The 15343-nt window shown below is 35.7% G+C and overlaps 1 protein-coding gene across 4 annotated transcripts in view; it reads right to left on the bottom strand.

Moving 5' to 3' along the window:
• Window positions 1–15343, bottom strand: part of LOC149785011 (core alpha-(1,3)-fucosyltransferase-like) — a 110008-nt gene that overhangs the window by 42899 nt on the left and 51766 nt on the right. The window contains exon 1 of one of the 4 annotated variants that reach the window (XM_089978708.1): window positions 9380–9478. The exons of the other annotated variants lie outside the window; for them this stretch is intronic. The gene's annotated coding sequence lies outside the window, so the exon portion shown is untranslated. Of the gene's footprint in view, window positions 1–9379; window positions 9479–15343 lie in introns of those variants that run through there. 4 annotated transcript variants of the gene reach the window in all.

Here is a 15343-nt window from a genome sequence, read left to right as displayed (position 1 = left end):
TAAACATTTCAATTTTATGATGATGATGATGATGATGATGATGATGATGACTAATCTTTTCCACATATACATGATCTGCACCAAACGAAAGGCATTTTATTCCATATTCATGTTTTAATGAAATTAAGAAATTATGTAATCAATACTACTACTGCTACTATTAACTATTATTATTATTATTATTATAGTCGTTGCTTATTTTAATGTTTAAAGCATTAAATGCATATCTATTATCCTATATAATACTTGAAAACACACATGCTCCAACACACTAGTCTCTCTCGAACAAAAATAAGGAAAAAATTGTTCATGTCATCATATAAGCTGTTGAACACAACATCATTTTACACAAGCACCCTGATGAGGGCATAATATGGGACGGTGTGTGTGTGTGTGTGTGTGTGTGTGTGTTGGTTGGTTGGAAATTTCCAAGTAATATCAAAGTACTACATATACTAGTTGCAAATTTTGGCAAGTATTATTATCTCTTACCCAGGTCATGCCAAATGACATATTGGATGAAATCATTAAGAAACCATTACAGAAATAGATATTCGCACTAGACTATGCTCATAAAGAAAGGATCTACATAATCGACGTGGTATAATTTTCTTTGTTACATTCATTGGACCATGATCTTATGGAGGGGCCCATCTAATCGATGGGGCATTAATCATTTTATTTTCAATTTCCTTGTGCACAAAATATTCTACAAAAGAGCCACAATTTTCACACGTGTCTACATTGTGGTTTTATGTGAAATTATTTACGAAACTCTGACTTAGATTGTGTTATTTCTTTATGGCCGCCTCTGAATCTCTACTTAGAACTGTATACTACACAAATTACTGCACAGCTCAAATATTAATATTCAAATCAAAGGTCAATAAAATTCAACTTGAGGTTAAATTTATAAGAGAAGAGAAGGAAAAACTGATTATTTTTTTAAAAATATGGAAATGAAATAAAATTTATATAGAAATGGAAATGTATTTTAAATAATACACTTGTTAGCAATCTATGGTCTTAAAGTAAGCAACAGAAAAGAACAAAAACCAACAAGTTTTGAGAAATTCAACAAGTAATTTATTTCCCTAGAATACAAAGTGAAAATTTTAACAGAACTTTTGTTTTGAATTAAATCCGCAATAGTCTTAAAGTTCTATTACAAGTCCAAATCCGTTAGGTTCCAATTTAATTCTGCTGTTTTTCCAAAAAAGTTCAAATATTGAATGTGTTGATGTGCCTGTAGTTTCGAACAAGGGAATGTGACAGTGGCCAGGATTGTGATAATGTGCTAACCGCACTAAACGTTCTTGTCTGAATTCACTATAATTCCAAATTAAAGTTTCTGTCCAAGAATAGTATTCTGCTTCAAGATGTTAAGGAAAGAATAAGTAATTTTCGAGTAAACACCAGTCCACTCCAGTCGCCGGTTATTGCGTCCGCTTCGGATATGGGAAGTCGCGGGTTCGAACCCCCGGACGAATCATACCAAAGACTTATAAAAATGGTACTAGAGGTTGCTTCACTTGGCGGTTAGCGTTAAGAGTTTAATGTTAGGACTGGTCGGCCTGGTTTTAGGATAATGTAACTGGGCGGGACACGATGCCATATGTTTGCGGCATGATGCCCCACTGCTAGACATCACTATAAACTGCTACAATGCAGACATCCTACAGATATGACTGAATTTTTTTTAAAGCTATGTTAAAAATCCAAATCGCACACATTCACACACACACACACACACACACACACACACACACACACACACAGAGTAAACAACATTATGTAAAATGCTAAGACACAATAACAGAGCCTAGATGTAGGTCTGGTCTCCTTTAAAAAAAATTATTCGAAGTTGTCAAAAGTTTAGGAATTTCCAAGTTGAAATCTGATGTCCTAGTTCCAGGTCCAAATAAACATGTTCATTTCCACTGATAATGATCTGAATATTTAATCCACACTCGTTGAGAAATATTAGCTATGTAGTATGTTGTTTAAAGAATAAATGTTCCTGGTCATGTACAACATGAATTTGATTTTAGACAAGGTTAAGTACAAAATACTGATTGTATAACATACGATCAATAAAAAGCCAACAAATAATAAAATTAATTATACATAACACACCACCGAATCAGTTAATACTGTTAAATCAGTCAATGTTTTATACATGTTAAACATCTTTGCCAATGAAATACAAGAACATTGAAATAAGCTTGTGTATTATGCTTTTATAATTCCACGCTGAATAAGTGCATACTTTATTACAAACCATATCCACCGACCCACCCCACCCCACCCACCAAACAAATTGTTACTTGAAATTTTACTTGAAACTATAGGGGAAGACTGGCTCTATTACTTCCCATGGAAAAACACTTTATCCGTCCCGGTTGAATAGAAAGAGCAGATTTTTTTTCAAAATGTATATAAATGTTTAGTTTCTAACTGTTACATATTTACATAACACAATTACATATTTACATAACACACTGTTAATTATGTCAAACATGTACATAACTGAGCTGGATACAAGACTGAAAAGTGAAATATATCCCAATTTGCTGACATTAAACATTTAAATATAAGCACCAACCATTACATACTGAAAAGTTATTTAAACATGTTAGGAAAATCAAGCAAAGAAAAGGAATGATACATCTGTCTGTCACGTGGTTTTGACAAGCAGTGTAATTGGTCTGTAAAAAAAAAAAAAGAGCGCAAGTGCAAAGGGATATAACTGCGTCACTCAATATTGGGTGAGAAAAATAGACTCGCCTAAGGTATGCAATATCGCGCCATGCTAATGTAAAAATCTCGCTCGCCGTTTGGTATAAAACGAGAAGACGATGACAGTGTTAGTACCCCAACCATCAATCTCAGAAATTATAAATTGATGAATGAAATGACTATGTTCTGTACATTATTTTAAATTCTCCTTCGTTCTTTTCGTTATTGAAATCGGTGGGGGTGGGGTGTATATAAAACGGGAAGGCAGGTGAAGACTATTACCTGACCATCACTTGGGGGTCCCTAACACTGTCAGCTTGACGTTTCAAACCAAACGGTAGCTCTCCATATAAACAAGGAGACGGGCTGCTCACTGTCCTTTTCTGGTTTTAAGCACAGTTCATTTCTGTAAAAATTCTGTCGGCGTCCAATATTTACAACGTCAATCTTTAATATTTAAAACACAAATTGAACAAATGAAAAAAAGGAACTCTTGTATACATATACATGTGTTCAACGAGGTACAGCTCCAAAAAGTTACAGAAAAAACCCTGAGATTATCTAAGACAGTGAACTACATCACAACTGTTGTCTGAAGACAGATGCCGTTGCAAATATGGCGACCGTGTTTCTGAAGAAACTCTTGAATCGAAACGCAAACAAGTTGGCAGTGTTAGGGACCCTCTGAACCCCCCCCCCCCATCTTACCCCCCCCCCAAAGCAAAGCAAAACAGATATTTAAACAAAGAGGTTTTTATATCTAAGCAAGAGTCTCCTCGACTAAAAACTAAACGAAGCGGCTGCAGCCAATTTAGACTAATGTAGGACTAGTTTAGTTATTCATCGACTGTATTCACGGAAATGTACGTTTGAATCTATGTATCCTCGCGTGTGCGTGTGTGTGTGTGTGTGTGACAGACAGAGAGAGAGATCGAGATTGTACGGTTGCACATGCGAAAATAGGCTAACTTGATTTAATCGTTTTGAAAGATGGGTCCTCTACTCACCAGTCGATTCATTAAAACTGTTTAAATTCTTTGCTGTATCGGTGCCTATCCATACTAAATTCATTAGAAATGCACACTTATCATCTCTTTAAATCCCAACCATAGCGTTCATTTAAACACACTTTGTCTCTACAACTTTTCAATCAAAGTAAAGGACAGATTCAATATTTTCATGGGTGAGTATGGTAAAGTCCAAGCTATAAGAACAGAGATTAAGTGATGTAGTGAAATTCGAATTAAAGCTGAAAAGAATATTAGTTTCTTTAAACGTTTCGCTTTTGTGTGTGTAAAATATGGAAATATTCAACGGGCCAAAAAGGAAAAAAAGCACGAACCTAAACCTAAAATAATGCATACTATACTTTCAATATAATCTGCCAAACAATATCTGATAAATCCGTAAACAATATTTTGATCAAAGATATCGGAACAATAGTGCCGTGCGACCCTTGAGTGTAGAGTGTTTATTTTTTTGGTTACGTATTTCAACTCTTCACGACTTATCTTGCAAGTATTGTTCCGGTGGACTAGTGGTTAGAGCGTCCGCCTCGGATAAGGAGGTTGTGGGTTCTATCTCTGGCCGAGTCATAACAAAGACTCACAAAAATGGTACTAATAGCATTAAGAAGTTAGTGTTAGGACTGGTCGGCCTGGTGTCAGGATAATGTGATTGGGTGGGACAACATGATACGTGTCTGCGGCATGATGACCCAGTGTTAGACATCACTATAAACTGCCACACTGCAGACATGGTAGCGATATGACTGAAATTTGTTTAAAGCTACGTTAAAAATCCAAATCACACACACATACATGTATTGTACAATAAGATATATCGATAAATTAATTATTTTTTAATTCAAAAGTATCGTCTGTAGTATGAACTCGACATAATTGCAAAATAATTAAACTAGTGGGCACTGCAATAAAACTCAATGCCAAGACGCTAGAAACCGGTTTAATATGAGACAATGATATTTTCCAGGTATGTATTGGAAAACCTGCAAATGAAAGGGCTTCAGATATTTTAAAAGTCTCACACCATAAACAATACCATGTACCATACGGGCTGTGCTTTTGAATAGCAGCTTAAATAAAACGTATTATAAATAAGGTAAAATAAAATAATATGTAATTTAGTGCTTCAAAAAATCTCCAGGTATATATACCCCTTTTGTGCACTCTGATTTATGAGAGATTTTCAACATGCGGAAGGCGGGATCTTCCATCACCCCATAGAAGTTACCCGAGGAAGACCGGTAGCTTGTGCTTATTTATTTCCAATACGAACTTCTATTCCGCTTAGAAATAATTACTAGTGGTGATCAGGGTAGGGTATATGTTTAATTTTGCTTTTGTTTGTAAAACGAAATTTTTCTTCACAATTATATGAACTAGAGGAACTACAATGCCACACCAGTTGCATGACATCCGGGATTTTTGTTTACTGCCTTTTTATCAGCTTAAGAACAATATTAGTTTGGTTAATTAAAGAGTATAAATTATTTTAGTTCTTATTGCATTTTGATTATATCTATATATTTACTGAGCAGTCGACCAGGTGCGCCAGGTAACAATTTTTAATAAAATATAACATAATACAGTTTAGATTTCCGATAATGATCAAGCGACAAGAACATTGTAATATCTGCTAGTGAAATCTCCCCCCCCCCCCAAGAAGTATCAGACAATAAAAGCGCATGATGCAAATTGGCAACCAAAAATATGGCACACTGACGTGCAATCCAGCTAAATACACGCATAACACTATCTGCTTATATTTTATTTTCCAAATTTTATCCATGACCTAGGGAACACTTGAAGCAGCTGAGATGGGGGTGGTGTGTGAACCGAACACACTAAGGGGTCGGAGGAAAGCGTACAGAGGCGTAGCTACTATAAGCAAAAATGTGCACAGCATAGGGGTCCGCGAATATAGGAGGTCAATTTGCCCGTCCAAACAACTTATTTTTTTTTTACACTATAGAAGAAACTAGGGCAGGAAATATTCCACCCATCCAATACCGTAATTGATAATACATACTTACGAGTATAAAATATGGCGTTGGCATTTGATATTAATAGAAACAGAGGCAGGGGCCCATCGGTAAGCCTTGTATAGGGACCCAAATAGACTAGCTACGCCACTCAAAGCGCTGGGAAGGTTTTACCACCTGGAAGCTCCCTCAGACACACAATATACTCTGTAAGTGAGCCGCGGTAATTGACTTGGCAGAGCGTTGGACACGTAATCCAAGAGTCTCAGTTTCGATAATAGTTCAGGACAATCTGGATCGGCTGCCTCCTTGGAAAGGCACTTAGATCAAGCTTCCTCCCCACGATATAATCAATAAGGAGCTAAAATGCCGTTAAAATCAACAAAATTCCCCTGAGCTAAAAAAGTTATTTTCAAGTTAAAAATATATATAGGTTGTTATAAACTATTCTGAAAGATAATAGATTTAACACGAAAAAAAAAAAAAAAAAAAAAAAAAGCGCGGTGGTTCCAAAGGCAATATCTGCCTACCATACTTTAAATGTGTAGGTAACTAACATGCCAAGTGTGACTACGTAATCATGTATGGCGAAGAAATGATATATTAAAAGAAATCGGAAGGTATGTGTATATATATATTTATATAATCATGAGCCACAAAATAGAACCGAGAACATATACAAGAGAAAGATTGCGTCAACTAACGTCTTGACAAACATTGATGATGTGGCAATCATAAAATTATATCTAAGAAATTTTGGACCTAAATATTCCATGACAGAATATGACCCCAACCTTTTTTTCTTTTTTTACATATTTGTCTGGAACTGCTAATGCTACAGCGAGTGTCAGTACATCAAACATAGATTGTTACATGATTAACAATGACCTTGGAAAAGGAACGACGCCGATTTTTATATGTTTCTGGATTATTTTTGAGAATTAACCTATAATGACTTCTAAAGTTGGTGGCTGATAAGTTGAATAAATGATCCGTATCTAGTCTGACAAAATAAAAAGAAAGACACAAAATTGAAAACTGTATACAAATGGTAACAACATGCATCTTTCTTACTACAAAACATGTATGCATGTATGTATGTTTCTATGCGCGTATACATGATGTATGTATGTATGTATGTACGACTTTATCTCCCGTTCAACATAGATTACATTAGGTTAATCAAGTGCTTGATGACGTAAGATCCCGAAACACAACAATGAACCAAAGTAGTAAGTATATGAAAAATAGATACAGTATAAGTTAACAACGACAAGCAACAAGAAGATAACAAAAAATTCACATAGCTCAGTCATTTCATTCATCAATTAAAGTTTCTAACTTGAGTATTACTAAGGTCCCATAACATCATCGCTTTCGAAACCAAGCGGAAGTTGCCAGTGTAAAAGACGATCGTGCTCGCGGTTATTTTTAGTTCCTGGACATGTCCATTTTCAGCAAAGGGGTGATGTACTGCTACTACTACTACTTCACATATAGGTGTACAGAAGGTCAACAGTCCATCATATGCTTACAATATTTAAAATCACTGTAATATTTCCCAAAATATTGCACAAAAAGGGGGGGGGGGGCTTAAATTTGAGAATCTGCACAGTAAGTTGTTTCATGATTTGTAACATTAATGTACATTCATTAGACCATATATATATATATTGGAAACCATATTTCATTATTTATGGAGTTGGTGTTGACAAACTGTACCAGCGTATTTGCATAAAATTGAAATGTTCACCATCACAGTGTATTAGTAACGTTGGTGATGATGATGATTATTATTATTATTATTATCAATCTTTTCCACTCATACATGATCTGCACCAAACGAAAGGCATTTTATTCCATGTTCATATTTGTAATGAAATTAACAAATTATGTAATCAAAGGAAAGGATCTACAATATCGGTGTGGTATAATTTTTTTTTTGTTACATTCATTGGACCATGCTGTTATGGAGGGGCCCATCTAATCGATGGGGCTTTAATCTTTTTATTCTCAATCTCCTTGTGCACAAAATATTCTACAAAAGAGCCACAATTTTCACACGTGTCTACATTGTGGTTTTATGTGAAATTATTTACGAAACTCTGACTTAGATTGTGTTATTTCTTTGTGACTGTCTCTGAATCTTTATTAAGCTCTGTATATTACACAAATTACTGCACAGCTCAAATATTAATATTCAAATCAAAGGTCAATAAAATTCAACTTGCAGTTAAATTTAAAAGAGAAGAGAAGGAAAAGCTGATATTTTATATGGAAATGAAATGAAATTTATATAGAAATGGAAATGTAGTTTAAATTATACACTTGTTAGGAATCTATGGTCTTAAACTAAGCAACAGAAAAAAAACCCAACAAGTTTTGAGAAATTCGACAAGTAATTTATTTCCCTAGAATACAAAGTGAAAATTTTAACAGAACTTTTGTTTTGAATTAAATCCGCAATAGTCTTAAAGTTCTATTACAAGTCCAAATACGTTAGGTTCCAATTTAATTCTGCTGTTTTTTCAAAAAAGTTCAAATATTGAATGTGTTGATGTGCCTGTAGTTTCGAACAAGGTAATGTGACAGTGGCCAGGATTGTGATAATGTGTTAACCGCACTAAACGTTCTTGTCTGAATTCACTATAATTCCAAATTAAAGTTTCTGTCCAAGAATAGTATTGAGCAGTAAGACTGATTGTGCTTCAGGATGTTAAGGCAAGAATAAGTAATTTTTCGAGTAAACACCAGTCCACTCCAGTCGCCGGTTAGTGCATCCGCTTCGGATATGGGAAGTCGCGGGTTCGAACCCCCGGACGAATCATACCAAAGATTTATAAAAATGGTACTAGAGGTTGCCTCACTTGGTGCTTAGCGTTAAGAAGTTAATGTTAGGACTGGTTGGCTTGGTGTCAGGTTAATATGACTGGGCCGGACACGATGCCTTATGTTTGCGACATGATGCCCCAAAGCTAGACATCACTATGAACTGTTATACTGCAGACATTCTAGAGATATGACTAAAAATTTGTTAAAGCTATGTAAAAAATCCAAATCGCACACACAAAGAGTAAATAACATCATGTAAAATGTTAAGACACAATAACAGAGCCTAGATGTAGGTATGTCTCCTTCAAAAAAAAATTAAATTCGAAGTTATCAAAAGTTTAGGAATTTCCAAATTGAAATCTGATGTCCTAGTTCCAGGTCCAAATAAACATGTTCATTTCCACTGATAATGATCTGAATATTTAATCCACACTCGTTGAGAAATATTAGCTATGTAGTATGTTGTTTAAAGAATAAATGTTCCTGGTCATATATAATATGAATTTGATTTTAGACAAGGTTATGTACGAAATACTGATGTATATAACATACGATCAATAAAAAAGCCAACAAATAATATAATTAAATATACATAACACACTGTTGAATCAGATAATACTGTTAAATCAGTCAATGTTTTATACATGTTAAACATCTATGCCAATGAAATACAAGAACATTGAAATAAGATTGTTTATTATGCTTGTCTGGTTCCACTCTTAATAAGTACATACTTTATTACAAACCACATCCACTAACCCACCCAACCCAACCCACCAAACAAATTGTTACTTGAAATTTTACCTGAAACAATAGGGGAAGACTGGCTCTATTACTTCCCACGGAAAAACACTTTATGCAGACACTGTATTGGTCCAAGCGTCCCGGTTGAATAGAAAGAGCAGATTTTTTTCAAAATGTATATAAATTTTGAGTTTCTAACTGTTACATACTGTTATATTGTTCGAACATGTACATAATTCAGCTTGATACAAGACTGAAACGTGTATTATATGTCAAATTGCTGACATTAAACATTTAAATATAAGCACCAACCATTACATACTGAAAAGTTATTTAAACATGTTAGGAAAATCAAGCAAAGGAAAGGAATGATATATCTGTCTTTCACGCGGTTTTGACAAGGAGGGTAATTGGCCTGTACAAATGTGCAAGTGGCAAGGGATATAACTGCGTCACTCAATGTTGAGTGAGAAATATAGACTCGCCTAGGGTATACAATATCGCGTCATGCTGATGTAGAAACCCCGCTCTCCGTTTAGTATGAAACGAGAAGACGATGATAGTGTTAGTACCCCAACCACCCATCTCAGAAAATATAAACTGACGAACGAAATGACTATGTTCTGTACATTATTTTAAATTCTCCTTCGTTCTTTTCGTTATTGAAATCGGTGGAGGTGGGGTGTATACAAACGGGAAGGCAGGTGAAGACTACAACCTGACCGTCACCAGGGGGTCCCTGACACTGTCAGCTTGACGTTTCAAACCAAACGGTAGCTCTCCATATAAACATATTCATTGTCCTTTTCTGGTTTTAAGAACAGTTCATTTCTGTAAAAATTCTGTAGACGTCCAATATTTAGAATGTCAATCTTTAATATTTATAATACAAATACATACATATACATGTGTTCAACGAGGTACAGCTCCAAAAATTTACAGAAAAAGCCCTGAGATTATCTAAGACAGTGAACTACATCACAACTGTTGTCTGAAGACAGATGCCGTTGCAAATATGGCGATCATGTTTGTAAAGAAACTCTTTCGAATGGAAACGCAAACAAGTTGGCAGTGTTAGGGACCCTAGAAATACCCCCACCCCACCCCCAAAAGTAAAGCAAAAACATATTTAAACAAATAAATTTTTGTATCCAAGCAATAGCCTTCTCGACTAAAAACTAAACGAAGCGGCTGAAGCCAATTTAGACTAATGTAGGTCTATTCATCGACTGTATCCACGGAAATGTACTTTTTATCTATATATCCTCGTGTGTGTGTGTTTGTGTGTGTATGTGAGAGAGAGAGAGAGAGAGAGAGAGAGAGATTGTACGGTTGCACATGCGAAAATAGGCTGACTTGATTTGATCGTTTTAAAACATGGATCTTCTACTCACCAGTCGATTCATTCAAACTGTTTAACTTCTTTGTTGTATCGGGGTCTATCCATACTAAATTCATTAGAAATGCACACTTATCATCTCTTTAAATCCTAACGCTAGCGTTCATTTAAACTCTGTATCTACAACTTTTCAACCAAAGTAAAGGACAGATTCAATATTTTCATGGGTGAGTATGGTAAAGTCCAAGCTATAAGAATAGAGATTAAATGATGTAGTTAAATTGGAATTACAGCTGAAAAGAATATTAGCTTCTGTAAAAGTTTCGCTTTTGTGTGTGTAAAATATGAAAATATTCAACGGGCCAAAAAGGAAAAATAAAAAAAAATGGAAAAAAAAAATGAAAAAAAAAAAATTCACGAATCTAAACTATTCAATCCTGTTGGAATTATCGACTCGTCTTTGCAGTGCTAGATGTAACACTGTTAAAATGTACAGGTCAGAATGTAACTTGGATGAACATTTGGAATGTAAGGGCCTCTCTCTTTCTCTCTCTGGCATATCAAAATTATGTATTGGATCAAAGTTTCAGGTTTTTATTTTTCTGCCGTTTATCAAGTAGTATTTGGTTTGTTATTTTATTCTTTCTATGTTTTTTTTGTGTGTTTATTTTGTCTTTTTGTTTTTCATTCACAACATTATTTTTTTATAAACAGGAAAAATGATATGATCACATTGCCTTGTAGATGTAAGCCAAAATGACGTCAGCGTAGCTTGCAAATATTTTACACGCATTTTATGTGAATATCGGAAAAGTACTGCCAGGGAGAGAGGACAAATTCTTATAATTTTTTTCGTTCATACAGGTCTGATCACAATAAACTGAAAAGGCAATGAAGAAATACACATTTAATTATAAAACACTGCCTTCACTCGACCGTGTGTGTACTCGTCGTTCTAATGATGTTCGTTACAAAATACAAAAATAACATTAACATACTCTTGTGCTAAATTATATAAAACCATTAAACCTCTAACCATTTCATGATTCCTATTTTTAAATATATTACTATGAGTTTCTCACGTTGCTGGACCAAGAAAACTATGATCAATAACAATATATACAAGTAGGCCACATTTAATCGTTTCAATTTTAGCACCAATTACTTCTAATAACAACACTCTACATTTAGCTTCCCGCTATGTTACGCAAGGAGTATTAACAAAGTTACCAGAAATGCAAGTTTATCGTCATAATTCATTTCGTTGCACATTGTGCATCTCCATTTAGTTTGCTGTTAACAATGCCAACATTTCTCATCACATATTATGATGTACTCTCAACATACATGGGCACAAATGAACGTTTCAAACACTTTCGAAAATCGTTGATATAAACAATAATGCAGTCTATTGACAGTTTACAGTTGTAACTACTAGCCATCAAAACAAGTAGCATTTTCATCAGATTTTTAAAAATAATATCCTTTTTTTGATGAATGCTGTGTAATATTTATCTAAAAGAAAATCTCATTTGACACACGATTAATCTTTTTGATAACACCATATTAGGACAATTATTATTATTATTATTATTATTATTCAGTCATTATTTATCAAGGATAACCCACTTAGTTGTAAAAGACACATCAGCCAGGTGATCGTCAAAATAGTTACAGGTTATATTTAATAAAGTACTTGCACACACTCAGATACTCTCTCTCTCTCTCTCTCTCTCTCTCGTGGCCTAGTGGTTAGAGCGTCCGCTTTGGATGCGGAAGGTCGTGGGTTCGATCCCCGGCCGAGTCATACCGAGAATTACAAAAATGGTACTAACAGCTGCTTCGCTATGCGCTCGGCATTAAGAGGTTAGTGTTAAGACGGGTCGGCTTGGTGTCAGGATAATGTGACTGGGTGGGACATCATGCTAGATGTCTGCGGCAAGATGTCCCTGTGCTAGACATCACTATGAACTGCCACACTGCATACATCGTGGCGATTTGACTGAAACATTGTTAACGCTACGTTAAAAATCCAAATATCTCTCTCTCTCTCTCTCTCTCACACACACACACATACACACACACACACGACAAGGAATACTGGCGCATTATGTTCATCTATCATATTCACACACTCAATCTGCATACAATGACATACTTCTGTACTATGAAACTTTAATGTATATATCCTGGTGACTATAAGGGATAATTTTTTAAAACGAAGTTTTTAAGAAGCAAGGGAATAGTACATATTGACAGGGCAGAGATTTAAAAAAAATAGGCGGTGTTATAGTACATTTTGAACTGGTTATTTCTGGACATTGGAATCATGAGTTCATGACTGCACATTGCACAAGCCAAATTTCTTACTATATGCAGGTACTCTCTCTCTCCGTCTCTGTCTCTCTCTCATGCACATACACACACGCATACGATTTATTTCGAGGGAGCTATATACAAACAGACGCTATGTTTGAAAATGAGATGTTTACTCCCATTCATTCCAATGAACCATTATTCCCTCTCCCAATCAAATTCTTCCTCGTTAGTTCCAAGCTGTTCCCAAGGTAAAGCGTCTACTTAACTAGGTGAAAACCTTACTTTAAAGCAATTCTGTCGAAAAATCAAATTCAAGCAAGTATCTGTGTGATCCATTCGTTTTGTAGTGAAAGTAATATTTTGCCTGTTCAACATCCTTGTATTACCGAATCTTTTCAATCGAATTTGTGTTGTCCTTTTTGACATGGTCCCAGAACTGGGAATTAGGGTTGTCAATTTCAATCGAATTTATGTTGTTCTTTTTGACAAGGTCCCTTGATTGGGAATTAAGGCTGTCAATTTTCGATTCCCTATACTTCCTCTCAACCGGATTATTTCGCTTCTAATAGGAGTTTTGCTGTATGGTTGTTAGCTGAGGATTTAACGTTCGGAAACTAAAAGACAAATGAGGAAAATTAAGTTGTGAAACACGATGCACGTGAACTTAAATCTTATTATGGTACAAATCTGGTGCTACTTACACTGACCTAGTACGAATTGTACATTTGCTAATTGATCTCACATGACAGATGTTACCGAAGTTATGGTGTACTCATGGAATCTTCTGTAACACTGAGCACATATAAAATAAAGACTTTCTTTAATTTCCAGTCTGTCCGTTTGTTTGTTTTTCTGGAGACCGGTAGCTCAGTTGGTAGAGCGTTGGATGCGTAATCCAAGGGTCGAAGGTTCAATACCCACCCAGGCCAGCCCAATTCAGCTTCTTCTGTGTGTCCTTCGATGAGGAGTTGGCTCACATTTCCTCGATATGATATGTTAAATGTGCCATAAAAACATTTCCTCGGAATTATATGTTAAATTAAATGAGCCGTAGAAAGCAACAAGACCAAAAAAAAAAAAAAACAAACAACAAAAAAACGTCGCTGTTTCTGACACATTATGTCAGTACGTTTGGCTGCTTTTGTACCCCCCCCCCCCCAGCAAATTTCAATCGAAAAGTCTTAGAATCATTTGCTTCCTTCCGTTATCTCGACATCTCTTGAATAAGCGCAACATGAAACTTTGAGATATAGCTGAAGTTTGTATGAAGATGCGCACACTGGCTTTAAAATATTAATGTGGTTGTGGTGTTAGGAGTGGAAAGGTTTTAATTTTTTTGTCCTTTTGTTTTGCTGCTGTTATTCAAAATGTCTGAATTATGAATAGTGGAAATCTATCATTGTCAAGGCTAAGAACATATGACAAGTAACGGATTCTATGATTATCCTTGTTTTTATCCCGTGGGAGGGAGAATACTGTTGTTTGGGTTAAATAGGTATGAAGGACATGGGGAGAGAAAATGCCGTTAACGTGTAGGTTGCGAGATTTGTAAAGTCATGTGACTCAGAATGCAAATGACCAGATCCAATATCGAACTTCAGCAACGTACTTTCATCTCGTCTGTCAGCGGATTAAAGACGTGACATGACGAATGCTGTGCTCACGATATTTGAAAAATAAATCATATTCCTATCGATTTCATACAGGTATATCTCGATGAAAGGTCGTTCAAGTTTGCTGGGCCCGCTAGTAAGCGGCTACCCCATGCCGACACCAAATGGTGTCGGCCAGTTCCAACTTTTCGATAGGGAATGGTTTCTGACCCTACACCCCAACATAAATGTCTAAATATTAAAAATGGAGTGACAAGGATGACAGGATACTCGGACTACCTGACACCAGGCCGAACAGTCCTAACACTAACCTATTAATACTGAACGTCAAGCGAGGAAGCTGCTTGTACCATTTTTATAAGTCTCTGGCATGACTCAGTCGGGATTCGAACCCGCGACCCCCTGCATCCGAATTCACAGGTTAGAATGGCATATCTTCTTGAATCAAGATGCCTACCGGAGTTAATACGCGAAACATTTGTGTATACATATAAAACTTATCGAGCTGGTGAACTAATTTGCCTTCCCAGTCTCAATACTTTACATAATAACTGAAATATGTACTAGTTAAGCGATATGAGCGAGTGGAATACCAGACGAATTGTAGGGAGTGGCGACTAAACGGCCAGTGGCGAGGGTGCTTTAGCCCATGTGTTTTCTCTGCCATTACCCTTTGATTCTCCCACTCTACATAATAACCGGTTTCTTACGAGGACATGTTGTATAACTTATTTATTTTATGACCGCTCCCTT

This window comes from Sinohyriopsis cumingii, chromosome 13 (genome assembly GCF_028554795.1).
Source record: "Sinohyriopsis cumingii isolate HCF-2022 chromosome 13, ASM2855479v2, whole genome shotgun sequence".
Taxonomy (NCBI): domain Eukaryota; kingdom Metazoa; phylum Mollusca; class Bivalvia; order Unionida; family Unionidae; genus Sinohyriopsis; species Sinohyriopsis cumingii.
Note: the sequence above shows the minus strand (reverse complement) of the source record. Positions and strands in the feature narration are given on the sequence as shown.